This window comes from Vicugna pacos, unplaced genomic scaffold, assembly GCF_048564905.1.
Source record: "Vicugna pacos unplaced genomic scaffold, VicPac4 scaffold_192, whole genome shotgun sequence".
NCBI lineage: Eukaryota > Metazoa > Chordata > Mammalia > Artiodactyla > Camelidae > Vicugna > Vicugna pacos.
The window spans coordinates 287,279-308,421 of NW_027328871.1; the positions used below are offsets into that span (position 1 = coordinate 287,279).

Genomic DNA, 21,143 nt, shown 5'->3' on the forward strand with positions numbered 1-21,143 from the left:
CCCTTTCAGGTTCTGGAAACTGACCTGTGACCTCAGGTCTTTGGGCAGCAGCAGTATCTCGAACTTACACAGCTTCCCGGACCAAACACCTAAGCCAAGCTCCACAGAGGGCGGCAGCCCCTCCATCACACTGATCCACCCACAGAACTCTGCCCGGTTACCTAGGATCCAACAGCCACAACAAGCCTCGCGGTACACACCAACATTCCACCTGGAATCCAACCGCTAACTGCCATCCCCAATGGCTGCTGCATCTTGTCAGTGTTGGGGGAGGGGCTGCATCCGACGAGAAGTTCCTAAGGTAAATGTGATTCTACCCACTAGCGTCCCATGGGCCTTTCTTCTTCCCTCTTTCCTTTTGTTCAGATCTCTATGCACAGTACCAATGGAGGGAAGTGTGTCCCTTTTCAGTTGATGGTTTCACACGTCTTTAAACTTTCTAACAGTTCACAGTACACAGAGACCCACTAAAGGAGACTTATGTTCCTCTAATATCCGTACACCCGGAATACATATGCGTCGCCTGATTTCTGCTGAAACACCCGCACTCTCAGGACATGGATCCATTGGTTTCATGGGGGCTGAAATTCCAAGAAATGAAACCAACCCCAATGTGCACTTTGCTGTCAGTCTCTTTTGCTCTTAGTACACTTTGGCAGAGCTACTTGCCTTTGTTATAGGCTTCTTACAATTCTTCTCTACGTAGCCTAGAATATGGCATTCCTTCATCCTGTTGGAAGACATACAAGTCTACATCACGGACTAGGAATCCATTTGATTCCAAATCGGCATTAGGGTTAGGTCACGATATGTTCTTATGAATCAAAATTTACGAATATGAATGCACGCCTCCGAATACAAGTGTGCTGAGTACATGCAAGCCGCGATAATGGGTCGATGCATGCTGAATGATCCTTGACATCACCTTAAGTATTTTCTTTTGAATAATCATGGTTCCCTTGGTAAATATCAGCCAACCGTACCATTTTGGTGTTTGTTTGTTGGTTTGATTCTTTGTTGGTCTGCTTCTCGCTTGTATTGCAAACACGACAGGCCATGCATCTCTCCTTAAGCTTGAAACAGAGAGTCAAATAAGCTGATTCACTTAAGAGAGTGCTTCCAATCACCTATGATTTCCTGCTTCCCTCTCCCATCTTTAGGGTTTTGATGTCCTCCTTGCCTTCTTCTTGTTTCTTCTTTGCCACTCATGCTCTTCTTGCATTTCCAATAATGGTTTCTTCTTTCCATTTCATCTTGCTGCTTTTCTATTCAGGGTAGATTTCTCAACCATTCTTGTAGGATAAGTTTTGAACTGCTGAATTCTTTTAAGATTTGCCGGTTTGTGGAATTTTCTAGCTCTGCCGTTATTAGGACTGGCGGTCATGTGGCATAGGCTCCCCTAGGTGGCAGCATTTGGCCATTCAGGATATGGTCTGTGTCCTGGCACTCCTCCCTCTCCTGCAATATTGCTGCCGAGATATCAGCTGAATCCCCTCTTGAGGTTCCCTTGTGACTATGTTGTTTCCTCCAGGTGCATTTTAAATCACTGTGATATTCGTGAGCTTTGTTGATTTGAATCATACAGCTGCTGGTAGGTCTATTGGGATTCCACCTCCTTTGGATGCTGTGTAATTCCTGAATTCGCATACATGATTCTTTCTTGGCTTTCAGGAAGTTTCAGTCTGATTTTTCTACAGATAAATTTTCAGACATTTTTTGTTTCCTTATCTCTTGCTTTTCCATCTGGGACCCTTATGAATTCTAGTCTTTCATGCCCTGTCTTAACCCAGGGTTCAACAGCAATGTTTACATTGCTTTGCACTTGCTTTCCTATGTCTGCTTCTGACCGAGGTTTTTCTGATCCCATGTCTTCACAGTCATTCACGCGTCCCTCTGCATTATCTAGTCTGCTTACGACTAAATTTTAGCCCTGATATTATCACATCCATTGAGTTTCCTGATATTTTTTGGCTCGTCTTTAGACTTTCTCTTCCCCTTTTCCGGTATTCTGCCTTATGTGATTCTGAGACACTGTTGTTTTTCAGTGATTTCCTGACCTCCATTTTCAACACATGGTCTGGATAGCGTTTTGCAGTCTAGTTGTTTGAAAGCTTATCTTTTGGGCCTTCAATATCTTTGGAACTGAAAATGGTACTTCCTGTTTCTTTTACTGTACTTCTTCACCTCTACTGCTCAGGTAATATCAGGTATGTAATGTGGACTTCTAGGGCTTTGTTAAGTGAAAATTTTAGACTTTTGGCTCTACGCAATTCCATGGGATTTCTGTGCGGACAATTTCTCCTAGACATTGATGCCATTTCGTGTTCCTGTGTGTGTTGTCTGGTATATCTCCAATTGCTGTTGTTGCATTAGTTTTGATGAAAAACCAATACTATTTCGATTTGCATAACTTCATTTTGATAATGCTTATCTCACAATTCTGAAAGTGCGCAGGACACTTCCTCTTGTGGAAATGAAGCTTTTAAAGGTTCTCAGCTCTGCATTCTGCTCTATGTCATTTTGGAGTGTTTCCAAAACAGCAAACTGAGAGTGCGCTTGTGCTTTGTAGTTCCACGGGAATGTCCCAATGAAAGCAGTTCTTCTCAGAGCTTCTCTGTCTACAGAAACACCAGTGGAAGCATATCTATGGATGTCACATATCAGGGCCTGCTGGAATGATCCCGCAGACCTACCTTGGTGTCCTCGGTGCCGTACCGTGCTGGTGCCATCCAAAATGTAGCATCCGCTTTAGGGAGATAATGCTGTAGGTAATGCTTCCTCTTCTAACGCTGTGGACTTGGACCACTCTTCCTTGTCCTCTCATCCTTGTGGCACGGGTGCACGAAGGCAACCACACAGCTGTTGCGCATCCTGTGCCTCAAACCAAACCATAATCCCAGCCCAGGTTATGAATGTAGCAGATCCTAAGGCTTTTCATTCTGATTTCAAAACCAAGGCCCCCTGGATCCCTCAGACCAGATGAACGATATCTCTGATTCAGCCCCACACGTGCTCTATTGGCAAAATGCCCAATTGGTCCCTGGTCCTGCAGATGCACTGGGTGTGGCCATGGGACATATTGGTAATCTCAACCACGTGACCAGTTTTGATGCTTTATCATTGGTACACATTTTGGTTTGCTCTCTTGATTCGACCCACCACATCCCACAATGCACTCCAGATCCCTGAGACTCAGCGTGTGCCATCATTCGTAGCCCTATCCCTCACAGAACGTTGCCTCTGCTACCTCAAATGTGGCAGCTGGGATCTTGGACTCCGAATCAACTGTGGGGATATTTTGCGCTGGTTTCTTTGAGTTCTGTCAGCCAAGCATCTGCTGTGCACTCTTGTAAATCTCAGCACATCACCTTCTATCCCATGTCTCCTGTCCGCTTGAGAGTGTGCGTCCAAGTTAAACAGAGTTTCACCCTTGTTGCTCCATCACCAGGGGTCAGACCCTCACTGGATTCCATTTCCTGCTTTGCCTTCTCCTGCTTCCAGGTGTCCTGAGGCCTCATCCTGTCTTTGGAAGTAACAGACCTCTCTTCGGCAAGTGTCCTGTGCCAAGGGCTGGGTGAGTGGATGTTTCCATTGCTCTGTTCATGGGAGCGAGTGAGTGCAGGTTGCACTTCTTCTCTGCCAACTGGGCATCGATGAATCAACACTATCCAGATACATTTCACAGAAATGTGATATTTGCTTAGCTCTTTGTTTCTATACAGCCGTGGTGGGAGGGATGGTCCGAATACACCTGTTTTGACATTGTGTTGATATCTCATTTGCAGTCTTTAAGAAGTTTAAAAGAATTCATTTACATGTTTTGGGAGTTATACGAAAATGAAGTTATTTTTTGAAACACACTCAATCGACCTAGAAGCCAGACTTGTCAATTTTGGTAACATTTTGTCAGCTCGACGGAAAACCTAGACAGATAGAATGCAAATTGGCAGTCCAAACTGTTAAAGGGTTCATGTCGGCTCTTTACGGTTGAAGCCTCCGAAACCAACAGGAACCATGAAATAACTATTGGAAACTTGAAATAACCCCCAAACTTGGATACACTTGTGCATTGGTGCCCTTTACTCCCAATGACACCTACTGGCCAATATTGGCATTTCAAGGGGTAACATCCCTCTCTAGGAAAATACAAGAGGAAAGAAACCAAATATATACATTTAGGTTTGAATCCAAAAGCACCTAGAGGCATTCTAGCTAGGAGAACCCTGCTGCAATTATGCTAGTCTATGGAGAACCAGGTGTTCTTCTATCAGTGATGAGAACGCTTAATCATCCGATCATGTTGGGTAAAGCCATTTAACGCAACCAAGTCTGCACCCGCATGATATAGTGCCCACGGGGGCTTGACTCAAGTGAAAGACGATCCACATAAGCTGTGTCTTTTATATCATTGGCGACTTTTACAGTACAGTTCTCTTTCTGACTTGTACTATTTACCTATACTGTCTTGAAAAATTGAGGCCTAATACAGATTCAAGTTCAGTCAGATTCCCCTCTCTTACCACACTCCCTTCACCCCAGGGAAGACATAAACACAACATTTGCTGAATCTAGCGGAAGGCCATCGTTTCTAGGTGTGAGCTAAGTATTCAATTCCTATCTATTTCAGCCAAGTTTATTGGACCTTTAAGGAGTTCACTGTTGTTCACAGAGTGTGAAGCTGGAGGAACTCTGATTCTAGGAGGGGCTTGTTTTACTCGTAATGGCTTCATTGCAGCTCAGCTACTGATCCTTCAAAATGGATGCCTGTGTGGAGGGGAGGGAAGGCAAGTGCTTGCTAGCTAGGCCCAAACCTGGGAAAAGGCTTACCTGGGCTTGGTGAATTCTGGTCTGAATGGCTTGGGAAGGCCCCTTGGGAAGTGTGGATTCCCATGACCTCTTCCAGGAACAGGAGCGTTTTGATCATCTCTGCCATCTCTTCTCTTGCAGACGTCAGGGACCTCGGACCCGTTCTTGGAGAAGAGAATTGAGGAACTTCCTCAAGTCCACGTTGGCACTCCGTATGTTTCTGCCAGTATCAGTGAGGTTCAATAAGTCTCATGAATGTCTTTTGAGCCTGGTATCCTCTACAGCTGTCTCCACGCCAGTATTCTCCATTGTAGCAGAACATCTCTCATCCATGTGTTCGCATCTCTCCTCAATCCGTTCAGCCAGCTTTTCGGCCAGCTTCTCTTCGTGTCTCCCCTAAAGTTGACTTCACCAGGACTGGGCAAGTCTGAAAGTACCTCGGAGCCTCACCAGTAAGCTGATGACAGGCAGATCTTCCACTGTCTGCCCTTTCAGGTTCTGGAAACTGACCTGTGACCTCAGGTCTTTGGGCAGCAGCAGTATCTCGAACTTACACAGCTTCCCGGACCAAACACCTAAGCCAAGCTCCACAGAGGGCGGCAGCCCCTCCATCACACTGATCCACCCACAGAACTCTGCCCGGTTACCTAGGATCCAACAGCCACAACAAGCCTCGCGGTACACACCAACATTCCACCTGGAATCCAACCGCTAACTGCCATCCCCAATGGCTGCTGCATCTTGTCAGTGTTGGGGGAGGGGCTGCATCCGACGAGAAGTTCCTAAGGTAAATGTGATTCTACCCACTAGCGTCCCATGGGCCTTTCTTCTTCCCTCTTTCCTTTTGTTCAGATCTCTATGCACAGTACCAATGGAGGGAAGTGTGTCCCTTTTCAGTTGATGGTTTCACACGTCTTTAAACTTTCTAACAGTTCACAGTACACAGAGACCCACTAAAGGAGACTTATGTTCCTCTAATATCCGTACACCCGGAATACATATGCGTCGCCTGATTTCTGCTGAAACACCCGCACTCTCAGGACATGGATCCATTGGTTTCATGGGGGCTGAAATTCCAAGAAATGAAACCAACCCCAATGTGCACTTTGCTGTCAGTCTCTTTTGCTCTTAGTACACTTTGGCAGAGCTACTTGCCTTTGTTATAGGCTTCTTACAATTCTTCTCTACGTAGCCTAGAATATGGCATTCCTTCATCCTGTTGGAAGACATACAAGTCTACATCACGGACTAGGAATCCATTTGATTCCAAATCGGCATTAGGGTTAGGTCACGATATGTTCTTATGAATCAAAATTTACGAATATGAATGCACGCCTCCGAATACAAGTGTGCTGAGTACATGCAAGCCGCGATAATGGGTCGATGCATGCTGAATGATCCTTGACATCACCTTAAGTATTTTCTTTTGAATAATCATGGTTCCCTTGGTAAATATCAGCCAACCGTACCATTTTGGTGTTTGTTTGTTGGTTTGATTCTTTGTTGGTCTGCTTCTCGCTTGTATTGCAAACACGACAGGCCATGCATCTCTCCTTAAGCTTGAAACAGAGAGTCAAATAAGCTGATTCACTTAAGAGAGTGCTTCCAATCACCTATGATTTCCTGCTTCCCTCTCCCATCTTTAGGGTTTTGATGTCCTCCTTGCCTTCTTCTTGTTTCTTCTTTGCCACTCATGCTCTTCTTGCATTTCCAATAATGGTTTCTTCTTTCCATTTCATCTTGCTGCTTTTCTATTCAGGGTAGATTTCTCAACCATTCTTGTAGGATAAGTTTTGAACTGCTGAATTCTTTTAAGATTTGTCGGTTTGTGGAATTTTCTAGCTCTGCCGTTATTAGGACTGGCGGTCATGTGGCATAGGCTCCCCTAGGTGGCAGCATTTGGCCATTCAGGATATGGTCTGTGTCCTGGCACTCCTCCCTCTCCTGCAATATTGCTGCCGAGATATCAGCTGAATCCCCTCTTGAGGTTCCCTTGTGACTATGTTGTTTCCTCCAGGTGCATTTTAAATCACTGTGATATTCGTGAGCTTTGTTGATTTGAATCATACAGCTGCTGGTAGGTCTATTGGGATTCCACCTCCTTTGGATGCTGTGTAATTCCTGAATTCGCATACATGATTCTTTCTTGGCTTTCAGGAAGTTTCAGTCTGATTTTTCTACAGATAAATTTTCAGACATTTTTTGTTTCCTTATCTCTTGCTTTTCCATCTGGGACCCTTATGAATTCTAGTCTTTCATGCCCTGTCTTAACCCAGGGTTCAACAGCAATGTTTACATTGCTTTGCACTTGCTTTCCTATGTCTGCTTCTGACCGAGGTTTTTCTGATCCCATGTCTTCACAGTCATTCACGCGTCCCTCTGCATTATCTAGTCTGCTTACGACTAAATTTTAGCCCTGATATTATCACATCCATTGAGTTTCCTGATATTTTTTGGCTCGTCTTTAGACTTTCTCTTCCCCTTTTCCGGTATTCTGCCTTATGTGATTCTGAGACACTGTTGTTTTTCAGTGATTTCCTGACCTCCATTTTCAACACATGGTCTGGATAGCGTTTTGCAGTCTAGTTGTTTGAAAGCTTATCTTTTGGGCCTTCAATATCTTTGGAACTGAAAATGGTACTTCCTGTTTCTTTTACTGTACTTCTTCACCTCTACTGCTCAGGTAATATCAGGTATGTAATGTGGACTTCTAGGGCTTTGTTAAGTGAAAATTTTAGACTTTTGGCTCTACGCAATTCCATGGGATTTCTGTGCGGACAATTTCTCCTAGACATTGATGCCATATCGTGTTCCTGTGTGTGTTGTCTGGTATATCTCCAATTGCTGTTGTTGCATTAGTTTTGATGAAAAACCAATACTATTTCGATTTGCATAACTTCATTTTGATAATGCTTATCTCACAATTCTGAAAGTGCGCAGGACACTTCCTCTTGTGGAAATGAAGCTTTTAAAGGTTCTCAGCTCTGCATTCTGCTCTATGTCATTTTGGAGTGTTTCCAAAACAGCAAACTGAGAGTGCACTTGTGCTTTGTAGTTCCACGGGAATGTCCCAATGAAAGCAGTTCTTCTCAGAGCTTCTCTGTCTACAGAAACACCAGTGGAAGCATATCTATGGATGTCACATATCAGGGCCTGCTGGAATGATCCCGCAGACCTACCTTGGTGTCCTCGGTGCCGTACCGTGCTGGTGCCATCCAAAATGTAGCATCCGCTTTAGGGAGATAATGCTGTAGGTAATGCTTCCTCTTCTAACGCTGTGGACTTGGACCACTCTTCCTTGTCCTCTCATCCTTGTGGCACGGGTGCACGAAGGCAACCACACAGCTGTTGCGCATCCTGTGCCTCAAACCAAACCATAATCCCAGCCCAGGTTATGAATGTAGCAGATCCTAAGGCTTTTCATTCTGATTTCAAAACCAAGGCCCCCTGGATCCCTCAGACCAGATGAACGATATCTCTGATTCAGCCCCACACGTGCTCTATTGGCAAAATGCCCAATTGGTCCCTGGTCCTGCAGATGCACTGGGTGTGGCCATGGGACATATTGGTAATCTCAACCACGTGACCAGTTTTGATGCTTTATCATTGGTACACATTTTGGTTTGCTCTCTTGATTCGACCCACCACATCCCACAATGCACTCCAGATCCCTGAGACTCAGCGTGTGCCATCATTCGTAGCCCTATCCCTCACAGAACGTTGCCTCTGCTACCTCAAATGTGGCAGCTGGGATCTTGGACTCCGAATCAACTGTGGGGATATTTTGCGCTGGTTTCTTTGAGTTCTGTCAGCCAAGCATCTGCTGTGCACTCTTGTAAATCTCAGCACATCACCTTCTATCCCATGTCTCCTGTCCGCTTGAGAGTGTGCGTCCAAGTTAAACAGAGTTTCACCCTTGTTGCTCCATCACCAGGGGTCAGACCCTCACTGGATTCCATTTCCTGCTTTGCCTTCTCCTGCTTCCAGGTGTCCTGAGGCCTCATCCTGTCTTTGGAAGTAACAGACCTCTCTTCGGCAAGTGTCCTGTGCCAAGGGCTGGGTGAGTGGATGTTTCCATTGCTCTGTTCATGGGAGCGAGTGAGTGCAGGTTGCACTTCTTCTCTGCCAACTGGGCATCGATGAATCAACACTATCCAGATACATTTCACAGAAATGTGATATTTGCTTAGCTCTTTGTTTCTATACAGCCGTGGTGGGAGGGATGGTCCGAATACACCTGTTTTGACATTGTGTTGATATCTCATTTGCAGTCTTTAAGAAGTTTAAAAGAATTCATTTACATGTTTTGGGAGTTATACGAAAATGAAGTTATTTTTTGAAACACACTCAATCGACCTAGAAGCCAGACTTGTCAATTTTGGTAACATTTTGTCAGCTCGACGGAAAACCTAGACAGATAGAATGCAAATTGGCAGTCCAAACTGTTAAAGGGTTCATGTCGGCTCTTTATGGTTGAAGCCTCCGAAACCAACAGGAACCATGAAATAACTATTGGAAACTTGAAATAACCCCCAAACTTGGATACACTTGTGCATTGGTGCCCTTTACTCCCAATGACACCTACTGGCCAATATTGGCATTTCAAGGGGTAACATCCCTCTCTAGGAAAATACAAGAGGAAAGAAACCAAATATATACATTTAGGTTTGAATCCAAAAGCACCTAGAGGCATTCTAGCTAGGAGAACCCTGCTGCAATTATGCTAGTCTATGGAGAACCAGGTGTTCTTCTATCAGTGATGAGAACGCTTAATCATCCGATCATGTTGGGTAAAGCCATTTAACGCAACCAAGTCTGCACCCGCATGATATAGTGCCCACGGGGGCTTGACTCAAGTGAAAGACGATCCACATAAGCTGTGTCTTTTATATCATTGGCGACTTTTACAGTACAGTTCTCTTTCTGACTTGTACTATTTACCTATACTGTCTTGAAAAATTGAGGCCTAATACAGATTCAAGTTCAGTCAGATTCCCCTCTCTTACCACACTCCCTTCACCCCAGGGAAGACATAAACACAACATTTGCTGAATCTAGCGGAAGGCCATCGTTTCTAGGTGTGAGCTAAGTATTCAATTCCTATCTATTTCAGCCAAGTTTATTGGACCTTTAAGGAGTTCACTGTTGTTCACAGAGTGTGAAGCTGGAGGAACTCTGATTCTAGGAGGGGCTTGTTTTACTCGTAATGGCTTCATTGCAGCTCAGCTACTGATCCTTCAAAATGGATGCCTGTGTGGAGGGGAGGGAAGGCAAGTGCTTGCTAGCTAGGCCCAAACCTGGGAAAAGGCTTACCTGGGCTTGGTGAATTCTGGTCTGAATGGCTTGGGAAGGCCCCTTGGGAAGTGTGGATTCCCATGACCTCTTCCAAGAACAGGAGCGTTTTGATCATCTCTGCCATCTCTTCTCTTGCAGACGTCAGGGACCTCGGACCCGTTCTTGGAGAAGAGAATTGAGGAACTTCCTCAAGTCCACGTTGGCACTCCGTATGTTTCTGCCAGTATCAGCGAGGTTCAATATGTCTCATGAATGTCTTTTGAGCCTGGTATCCTCTACAGCTGTCTCCACGCCAGTATTCTCCATTGTAGCAGAACATCTCTCATCCATGTGTTCGCATCTCTCCTCAATCCGTTCAGCCAGCTTTTCGGCCAGCTTCTCTTCGTGTCTCCCCTAAAGTTGACTTCACCAGGACTGGGCAAGTCTGAAAGTACCTCGGAGCCTCACCAGTAAGCTGATGACAGGCAGATCTTCCACTGTCTGCCCTTTCAGGTTCTGGAAACTGACCTGTGACCTCAGGTCTTTGGGCAGCAGCAGTATCTCGAACTTACACAGCTTCCCGGACCAAACACCTAAGCCAAGCTCCACAGAGGGCGGCAGCCCCTCCATCACACTGATCCACCCACAGAACTCTGCCCGGTTACCTAGGATCCAACAGCCACAACAAGCCTCGCGGTACACACCAACATTCCACCTGGAATCCAACCGCTAACTGCCATCCCCAATGGCTGCTGCATCTTGTCAGTGTTGGGGGAGGGGCTGCATCCGACGAGAAGTTCCTAAGGTAAATGTGATTCTACCCACTAGCGTCCCATGGGCCTTTCTTCTTCCCTCTTTCCTTTTGTTCAGATCTCTATGCACAGTACCAATGGAGGGAAGTGTGTCCCTTTTCAGTTGATGGTTTCACACGTCTTTAAACTTTCTAACAGTTCACAGTACACAGAGACCCACTAAAGGAGACTTATGTTCCTCTAATATCCGTACACCCGGAATACATATGCGTCGCCTGATTTCTGCTGAAACACCCGCACTCTCAGGACATGGATCCATTGGTTTCATGGGGGCTGAAATTCCAAGAAATGAAACCAACCCCAATGTGCACTTTGCTGTCAGTCTCTTTTGCTCTTAGTACACTTTGGCAGAGCTACTTGCCTTTGTTATAGGCTTCTTACAATTCTTCTCTACGTAGCCTAGAATATGGCATTCCTTCATCCTGTTGGAAGACATACAAGTCTACATCACGGACTAGGAATCCATTTGATTCCAAATCGGCATTAGGGTTAGGTCACGATATGTTCTTATGAATCAAAATTTACGAATATGAATGCACGCCTCCGAATACAAGTGTGCTGAGTACATGCAAGCCGCGATAATGGGTCGATGCATGCTGAATGATCCTTGACATCACCTTAAGTATTTTCTTTTGAATAATCATGGTTCCCTTGGTAAATATCAGCCAACCGTACCATTTTGGTGTTTGTTTGTTGGTTTGATTCTTTGTTGGTCTGTTTCTCGCTTGTATTGCAAACACGACAGGCCATGCATCTCTCCTTAAGCTTGAAACAGAGAGTCAAATAAGCTGATTCACTTAAGAGAGTGCTTCCAATCACCTATGATTTCCTGCTTCCCTCTCCCATCTTTAGGGTTTTGATGTCCTCCTTGCCTTCTTCTTGTTTCTTCTTTGCCACTCATGCTCTTCTTGCATTTCCAATAATGGTTTCTTCTTTCCATTTCATCTTGCTGCTTTTCTATTCAGGGTAGATTTCTCAACCATTCTTGTAGGATAAGTTTTGAACTGCTGAATTCTTTTAAGATTTGCCGGTTTGTGGAATTTTCTAGCTCTGCCGTTATTAGGACTGGCGGTCATGTGGCATAGGCTCCCCTAGGTGGCAGCATTTGGCCATTCAGGATATGGTCTGTGTCCTGGCACTCCTCCCTCTCCTGCAATATTGCTGCCGAGATATCAGCTGAATCCCCTCTTGAGGTTCCCTTGTGACTATGTTGTTTCCTCCAGGTGCATTTTAAATCACTGTGATATTCGTGAGCTTTGTTGATTTGAATCATACAGCTGCTGGTAGGTCTATTGGGATTCCACCTCCTTTGGATGCTGTGTAATTCCTGAATTCGCATACATGATTCTTTCTTGGCTTTCAGGAAGTTTCAGTCTGATTTTTCTACAGATAAATTTTCAGACATTTTTTGTTTCCTTATCTCTTGCTTTTCCATCTGGGACCCTTATGAATTCTAGTCTTTCATGCCCTGTCTTAACCCAGGGTTCAACAGCAATGTTTACATTGCTTTGCACTTGCTTTCCTATGTCTGCTTCTGACCGAGGTTTTTCTGATCCCATGTCTTCACAGTCATTCACGCGTCCCTCTGCATTATCTAGTCTGCTTACGACTAAATTTTAGCCCTGATATTATCACATCCATTGAGTTTCCTGATATTTTTTGGCTCGTCTTTAGACTTTCTCTTCCCCTTTTCCGGTATTCTGCCTTATGTGATTCTGAGACACTGTTGTTTTTCAGTGATTTCCTGACCTCCATTTTCAACACATGGTCTGGATAGCGTTTTGCAGTCTAGTTGTTTGAAAGCTTATCTTTTGGGCCTTCAATATCTTTGGAACTGAAAATGGTACTTCCTGTTTCTTTTACTGTACTTCTTCACCTCTACTGCTCAGGTAATATCAGGTATGTAATGTGGACTTCTAGGGCTTTGTTAAGTGAAAATTTTAGACTTTTGGCTCTACGCAATTCCATGGGATTTCTGTGCGGACAATTTCTCCTAGACATTGATGCCATATCGTGTTCCTGTGTGTGTTGTCTGGTATATCTCCAATTGCTGTTGTTGCATTAGTTTTGATGAAAAACCAATACTATTTCGATTTGCATAACTTCATTTTGATAATGCTTATCTCACAATTCTGAAAGTGCGCAGGACACTTCCTCTTGTGGAAATGAAGCTTTTAAAGGTTCTCAGCTCTGCATTCTGCTCTATGTCATTTTGGAGTGTTTCCAAAACAGCAAACTGAGAGTGCGCTTGTGCTTTGTAGTTCCACGGGAATGTCCCAATGAAAGCAGTTCTTCTCAGAGCTTCTCTGTCTACAGAAACACCAGTGGAAGCATATCTATGGATGTCACATATCAGGGCCTGCTGGAATGATCCCGCAGACCTACCTTGGTGTCCTCGGTGCCGTACCGTGCTGGTGCCATCCAAAATGTAGCATCCGCTTTAGGGAGATAATGCTGTAGGTAATGCTTCCTCTTCTAACGCTGTGGACTTGGACCACTCTTCCTTGTCCTCTCATCCTTGTGGCACGGGTGCACGAAGGCAACCACACAGCTGTTGCGCATCCTGTGCCTCAAACCAAACCATAATCCCAGCCCAGGTTATGAATGTAGCAGATCCTAAGTCTTTTCATTCTGATTTCAAAACCAAGGCCCCCTGGATCCCTCAGACCAGATGAACGATATCTCTGATTCAGCCCCACACGTGCTCTATTGGCAAAATGCCCAATTGGTCCCTGGTCCTGCAGATGCACTGGGTGTGGCCATGGGACATATTGGTAATCTCAACCACGTGACCAGTTTTGATGCTTTATCATTGGTACACATTTTGGTTTGCTCTCTTGATTCGACCCACCACATCCCACAATGCACTCCAGATCCCTGAGACTCAGCGTGTGCCATCATTCGTAGCCCTATCCCTCACAGAACGTTGCCTCTGCTACCTCAAATGTGGCAGCTGGGATCTTGGACTCCGAATCAACTGTGGGGATATTTTGCGCTGGTTTCTTTGAGTTCTGTCAGCCAAGCATCTGCTGTGCACTCTTGTAAATCTCAGCACATCACCTTCTATCCCATGTCTCCTGTCCGCTTGAGAGTGTGCGTCCAAGTTAAACAGAGTTTCACCCTTGTTGCTCCATCACCAGGGGTCAGACCCTCACTGGATTCCATTTCCTGCTTTGCCTTCTCCTGCTTCCAGGTGTCCTGAGGCCTCATCCTGTCTTTGGAAGTAACAGACCTCTCTTCGGCAAGTGTCCTGTGCCAAGGGCTGGGTGAGTGGATGTTTCCATTGCTCTGTTCATGGGAGCGAGTGAGTGCAGGTTGCACTTCTTCTCTGCCAACTGGGCATCGATGAATCAACACTATCCAGATACATTTCACAGAAATGTGATATTTGCTTAGCTCTTTGTTTCTATACAGCCGTGGTGGGAGGGATGGTCCGAATACACCTGTTTTGACATTGTGTTGATATCTCATTTGCAGTCTTTAAGAAGTTTAAAAGAATTCATTTACATGTTTTGGGAGTTATACGAAAATGAAGTTATTTTTTGAAACACACTCAATCGACCTAGAAGCCAGACTTGTCAATTTTGGTAACATTTTGTCAGCTCGACGGAAAACCTAGACAGATAGAATGCAAATTGGCAGTCCAAACTGTTAAAGGGTTCATGTCGGCTCTTTACGGTTGAAGCCTCCGAAACCAACAGGAACCATGAAATAACTATTGGAAACTTGAAATAACCCCCAAACTTGGATACACTTGTGCATTGGTGCCCTTTACTCCCAATGACACCTACTGGCCAATATTGGCATTTCAAGGGGTAACATCCCTCTCTAGGAAAATACAAGAGGAAAGAAACCAAATATATACATTTAGGTTTGAATCCAAAAGCACCTAGAGGCATTCTAGCTAGGAGAACCCTGCTGCAATTATGCTAGTCTATGGAGAACCAGGTGTTCTTCTATCAGTGATGAGAACGCTTAATCATCCGATCATGTTGGGTAAAGCCATTTAACGCAACCAAGTCTGCACCCGCATGATATAGTGCCCACGGGGGCTTGACTCAAGTGAAAGACGATCCACATAAGCTGTGTCTTTTATATCATTGGCGACTTTTACAGTACAGTTCTCTTTCTGACTTGTACTATTTACCTATACTGTCTTGAAAAATTGAGGCCTAATACAGATTCAAGTTCAGTCAGATTCCCCTCTCTTACCACACTCCCTTCACCCCAGGGAAGGCATAAACACAACATTTGCTGAATCTAGCGGAAGGCCATCGTTTCTAGGTGTGAGCTAAGTATTCAATTCCTATCTATTTCAGCCAAGTTTATTGGACCTTTAAGGAGTTCACTGTTGTTCACAGAGTGTGAAGCTGGAGGAACTCTGATTCTAGGAGGGGCTTGTTTTACTCGTAATGGCTTCATTGCAGCTCAGCTACTGATCCTTCAAAATGGATGCCTGTGTGGAGGGGAGGGAAGGCAAGTGCTTGCTAGCTAGGCCCAAACCTGGGAAAAGGCTTACCTGGGCTTGGTGAATTCTGGTCTGAATGGCTTGGGAAGGCCCCTTGGGAAGTGTGGATTCCCATGACCTCTTCCAAGAACAGGAGCGTTTTGATCATCTCTGCCATCTCTTCTCTTGCAGACGTCAGGGACCTCGGACCCGTTCTTGGAGAAGAGAATTGAGGAACTTCCTCAAGTCCACGTTGGCACTCCGTATGTTTCTGCCAGTATCAGCGAGGTTCAATATGTCTCATGAATGTCTTTTGAGCCTGGTATCCTCTACAGCTGTCTCCACGCCAGTATTCTCCATTGTAGCAGAACATCTCTCATCCATGTGTTCGCATCTCTCCTCAATCCGTTCAGCCAGCTTTTCGGCCAGCTTCTCTTCGTGTCTCCCCTAAAGTTGACTTCACCAGGACTGGGCAAGTCTGAAAGTACCTCGGAGCCTCACCAGTAAGCTGATGACAGGCAGATCTTCCACTGTCTGCCCTTTCAGGTTCTGGAAACTGACCTGTGACCTCAGGTCTTTGGGCAGCAGCAGTATCTCGAACTTACACAGCTTCCCGGACCAAACACCTAAGCCAAGCTCCACAGAGGGCGGCAGCCCCTCCATCACACTGATCCACCCACAGAACTCTGCCCGGTTACCTAGGATCCAACAGCCACAACAAGCCTCGCGGTACACACCAACATTCCACCTGGAATCCAACCGCTAACTGCCATCCCCAATGGCTGCTGCATCTTGTCAGTGTTGGGGGAGGGGCTGCATCCGACGAGAAGTTCCTAAGGTAAATGTGATTCTACCCACTAGCGTCCCATGGGCCTTTCTTCTTCCCTCTTTCCTTTTGTTCAGATCTCTATGCACAGTACCAATGGAGGGAAGTGTGTCCCTTTTCAGTTGATGGTTTCACACGTCTTTAAACTTTCTAACAGTTCACAGTACACAGAGACCCACTAAAGGAGACTTATGTTCCTCTAATATCCGTACACCCGGAATACATATGCGTCGCCTGATTTCTGCTGAAACACCCGCACTCTCAGGACATGGATCCATTGGTTTCATGGGGGCTGAAATTCCAAGAAATGAAACCAACCCCAATGTGCACTTTGCTGTCAGTCTCTTTTGCTCTTAGTACACTTTGGCAGAGCTACTTGCCTTTGTTATAGGCTTCTTACAATTCTTCTCTACGTAGCCTAGAATATGGCATTCCTTCATCCTGTTGGAAGACATACAAGTCTACATCACGGACTAGGAATCCATTTGATTCCAAATCGGCATTAGGGTTAGGTCACGATATGTTCTTATGAATCAAAATTTACGAATATGAATGCACGCCTCCGAATACAAGTGTGCTGAGTACATGCAAGCCGCGATAATGGGTCGATGCATGCTGAATGATCCTTGACATCACCTTAAGTATTTTCTTTTGAATAATCATGGTTCCCTTGGTAAATATCAGCCAACCGTACCATTTTGGTGTTTGTTTGTTGGTTTGATTCTTTGTTGGTCTGCTTCTCGCTTGTATTGCAAATACGACAGGCCATGCATCTCTCCTTAAGCTTGAAACAGAGAGTCAAATAAGCTGATTCACTTAAGAGAGTGCTTCCAATCACCTATGATTTCCTGCTTCCCTCTCCCATCTTTAGGGTTTTGATGTCCTCCTTGCCTTCTTCTTGTTTCTTCTTTGCCACTCATGCTCTTCTTGCATTTCCAATAATGGTTTCTTCTTTCCATTTCATCTTGCTGCTTTTCTATTCAGGGTAGATTTCTCAACCATTCTTGTAGGATAAGTTTTGAACTGCTGAATTCTTTTAAGATTTGCCGGTTTGTGGAATTTTCTAGCTCTGCCGTTATTAGGACTGGCGGTCATGTGGCATAGGCTCCCCTAGGTGGCAGCATTTGGCCATTCAGGATATGGTCTGTGTCCTGGCACTCCTCCCTCTCCTGCAATATTGCTGCCGAGATATCAGCTGAATCCCCTCTTGAGGTTCCCTTGTGACTATGTTGTTTCCTCCAGGTGCATTTTAAATCACTGTGATATTCGTGAGCTTTGTTGATTTGAATCATACAGCTGCTGGTAGGTCTATTGGGATTCCACCTCCTTTGGATGCTGTGTAATTCCTGAATTCGCATACATGATTCTTTCTTGGCTTTCAGGAAGTTTCAGTCTGATTTTTCTACAGATAAATTTTCAGACATTTTTTGTTTCCTTATCTCTTGCTTTTCCATCTGGGACCCTTATGAATTCTAGTCTTTCATGCCCTGTCTTAACCCAGGGTTCAACAGCAATGTTTACATTGCTTTGCACTTGCTTTCCTATGTCTGCTTCTGACCGAGGTTTTTCTGATCCCATGTCTTCACAGTCATTCACGCGTCCCTCTGCATTATCTAGTCTGCTTACGACTAAATTTTAGCCCTGATATTATCACATCCATTGAGTTTCCTGATATTTTTTGGCTCGTCTTTAGACTTTCTCTTCCCCTTTTCCGGTATTCTGCCTTATGTGATTCTGAGACACTGTTGTTTTTCAGTGATTTCCTGACCTCCATTTTCAACACATGGTCTGGATAGCGTTTTGCAGTCTAGTTGTTTGAAAGCTTATCTTTTGGGCCTTCAATATCTTTGGAACTGAAAATGGTACTTCCTGTTTCTTTTACTGTACTTCTTCACCTCTACTGCTCAGGTAATATCAGGTATGTAATGTGGACTTCTAGGGCTTTGTTAAGTGAAAATTTTAGACTTTTGGCTCTACGCAATTCCATGGGATTTCTGTGCGGACAATTTCTCCTAGACATTGATGCCATATCGTGTTCCTGTGTGTGTTGTCTGGTATATCTCCAATTGCTGTTGTTGCATTAGTTTTGATGAAAAACCAATACTATTTCGATTTGCATAACTTCATTTTGATAATGCTTATCTCACAATTCTGAAAGTGCGCAGGACACTTCCTCTTGTGGAAATGAAGCTTTTAAAGGTTCTCAGCTCTGCATTCTGCTCTATGTCATTTTGGAGTGTTTCCAAAACAGCAAACTGAGAGTGCGCTTGTGCTTTGTAGTTCCACGGGAATGTCCCAATGAAAGCAGTTCTTCTCAGAGCTTCTCTGTCTACAGAAACACCAGTGGAAGCATATCTATGGATGTCACATATCAGGGCCTGCTGGAATGATCCCGCAGACCTACCTTGGTGTCCTCGGTGCCGTACCGTGCTGGTGCCATCCAAAATGTAGCATCCGCTTTAGGGAGATAATGCTGTAGGTAATGCTTCCTCTTCTAACGCTGTGGACTTGGACCACTCTTCCTTGTCCTCTCATCCTTGTGGCACGGGTGCACGAAGGCAACCACACAGCTGTTGCGCATCCTGTGCCTCAAACCAAACCATAATCCCAGCCCAGGTTATGAATGTAGCAGATCCTAAGGCTTTTCATTCTGATTTCAAAACCAAGGCCCCCTGGATCCCTCAGACCAGATGAACGATATCTCTGATTCAGCCCCACACGTGCTCTATTGGCAAAATGCCCAATTGGTCCCTGGTCCTGCAGATGCACTGGGTGTGGCCATGGGACATATTGGTAATCTCAACCACGTGACCAGTTTTGATGCTTTATCATTGGTACACATTTTGGTTTGCTCTCTTGATTCGACCCACCACATCCCACAATGCACTCCAGATCCCTGAGACTCAGCGTGTGCCATCATTCGTAGCCCTATCCCTCACAGAACGTTGCCTCTGCTACCTCAAATGTGGCAGCTGGGATCTTGGACTCCGAATCAACTGTGGGGATATTTTGCGCTGGTTTCTTTGAGTTCTGTCAGCCAAGCATCTGCTGTGCACTCTTGTAAATCTCAGCACATCACCTTCTATCCCATGTCTCCTGTCCGCTTGAGAGTGTGCGTCCAAGTTAAACAGAGTTTCACCCTTGTTGCTCCATCACCAGGGGTCAGACCCTCACTGGATTCCATTTCCTGCTTTGCCTTCTCCTGCTTCCAGGTGTCCTGAGGCCTCATCCTGTCTTTGGAAGTAACAGACCTCTCTTCGGCAAGTGTCCTGTGCCAAGGGCTGGGTGAGTGGATGTTTCCATTGCTCTGTTCATGGGAGCGAGTGAGTGCAGGTTGCACTTCTTCTCTGCCAACTGGGCATCGATGAATCAACACTATCCAGATACATTTCACAGAAATGTGATATTTGCTTAGCTCTTTGTTTCTATACAGCCGTGGTGGGAGGGATGGTCCGAATACACCTGTTTTGACATTGTGTTGATATCTCATTTGCAGTCTTTAAGAAGTTTAAAAGAATTCATTTACATGTTTTGGGAGTTATACGAAAATGAAGTTATTTTTTGAAACACACTCAATCGACCTAGAAGCCAGACTTGTCAATTTTGGTAACATTTTGTCAGCTCGACGGAAAACCTAGACAGATAGAATGCAAATTGGCAGTCCAAACTGTTAAAGGGTTCATGTCGGCTCTTTACGGTTGAAGCCTCCGAAACCAACAGGAACCATGAAATAACTATTGGAAACTTGAAATAACCCCCAAACTTGGATACACTTGTGCATTGGTGCCCTTTACTCCCAATGACACCTACTGGCCAATATTGGCATTTCAAGGGGTAACATCCCTCTCTAGGAAAATACAAGAGGAAAGAAACCAAATATATACATTTAGGTTTGAATCCAAAAGCACCTAGAGGCATTCTAGCTAGGAGAACCCTGCTGCAATTATGCTAGTCTATGGAGAACCAGGTGTTCTTCTATCAGTGATGAGAACGCTTAATCATCCGATCATGTTGGGTAAAGCCATTTAACGCAACCAAGTCTGCACCCGCATGATATAGTGCCCACGGGGGCTTGACTCAAGTGAAAGACGATCCACATAAGCTGTGTCTTTTATATCATTGGCGACTTTTACAGTACAGTTCTCTTTCTGACTTGTACTATTTACCTATACTGTCTTGAAAAATTGAGGCCTAATACAGATTCAAGTTCAGTCAGATTCCCCTCTCTTACCACACTCCCTTCACCCCAGGGAAGGCATAAACACAACATTTGCTGAATCTAGCGGAAGGCCATCGTTTCTAGGTGTGAGCTAAGTATTCAATTCCTATCTATTTCAGCCAAGTTTATTGGACCTTTAAGGAGTTCACTGTTGTTCACAGAGTGTGAAGCTGGAGGAACTCTGATTCTAGGAGGGGCTTGTTTTACTCGTAATGGCTTCATTGCAGCTCAGCTACTGATCCTTCAAAATGGATGCCTGTGTGGAGGGGAGGGAAGGCAAGTGCTTGCTAGCTAGGCCCAAACCTGGGAAAAGGCTTACCTGGGCTTGGTGAATTCTGGTCTGAATGGCTTGGGAAGGCCCCTTGGGAAGTGTGGATTCCCATGACCTCTTCCAAGAACAGGAGCGTTTTGATCATCTCTGCCATCTCTTCTCTTGCAGACGTCAGGGACCTCGGACCCGTTCTTGGAGAAGAGAATTGAGGAACTTCCTCAAGTCCACGTTGGCACTCCGTATGTTTCTGCCAGTATCAGCGAGGTTCAATATGTCTCATGAATGTCTTTTGAGCCTGGTATCCTCTACAGCTGTCTCCACGCCAGTATTCTCCATTGTAGCAGAACATCTCTCATCCATGTGTTCGCATCTCTCCTCAATCCGTTCAGCCAGCTTTTCGGCCAGCTTCTCTTCGTGTCTCCCCTAAAGTTGACTTCACCAGGACTGGGCAAGTCTGAAAGTACCTCGGAGCCTCACCAGTAAGCTGA

The 21,143-nt window shown here is 45.1% G+C and overlaps 3 long non-coding RNA genes across 3 annotated transcripts; all 3 read left to right on the forward strand.

Moving 5' to 3' along the window:
• Positions 1-5,453: 5,453 nt before the first annotated feature.
• Positions 5,454-10,403, forward strand: LOC140695236 (uncharacterized). Its single transcript, XR_012070930.1, has 3 exons — positions 5,454-5,593; positions 8,794-8,866; positions 10,240-10,403. It is a non-coding gene; the product is annotated as an uncharacterized lncRNA (long non-coding RNA).
• A 342-nt stretch (positions 10,404-10,745) lies between these two features.
• Positions 10,746-15,695, forward strand: LOC140695231 (uncharacterized). The gene is made up of 3 exons (XR_012070925.1): positions 10,746-10,885; positions 14,086-14,158; positions 15,532-15,695. It is a non-coding gene; the product is annotated as an uncharacterized lncRNA (long non-coding RNA).
• A 342-nt stretch (positions 15,696-16,037) lies between these two features.
• LOC140695237 (uncharacterized) lies at positions 16,038-20,987 on the forward strand. Its single transcript, XR_012070931.1, has 3 exons — positions 16,038-16,177; positions 19,378-19,450; positions 20,824-20,987. It is a non-coding gene; the product is annotated as an uncharacterized lncRNA (long non-coding RNA).
• The last annotated feature ends 156 nt before the right edge of the window (positions 20,988-21,143 follow it).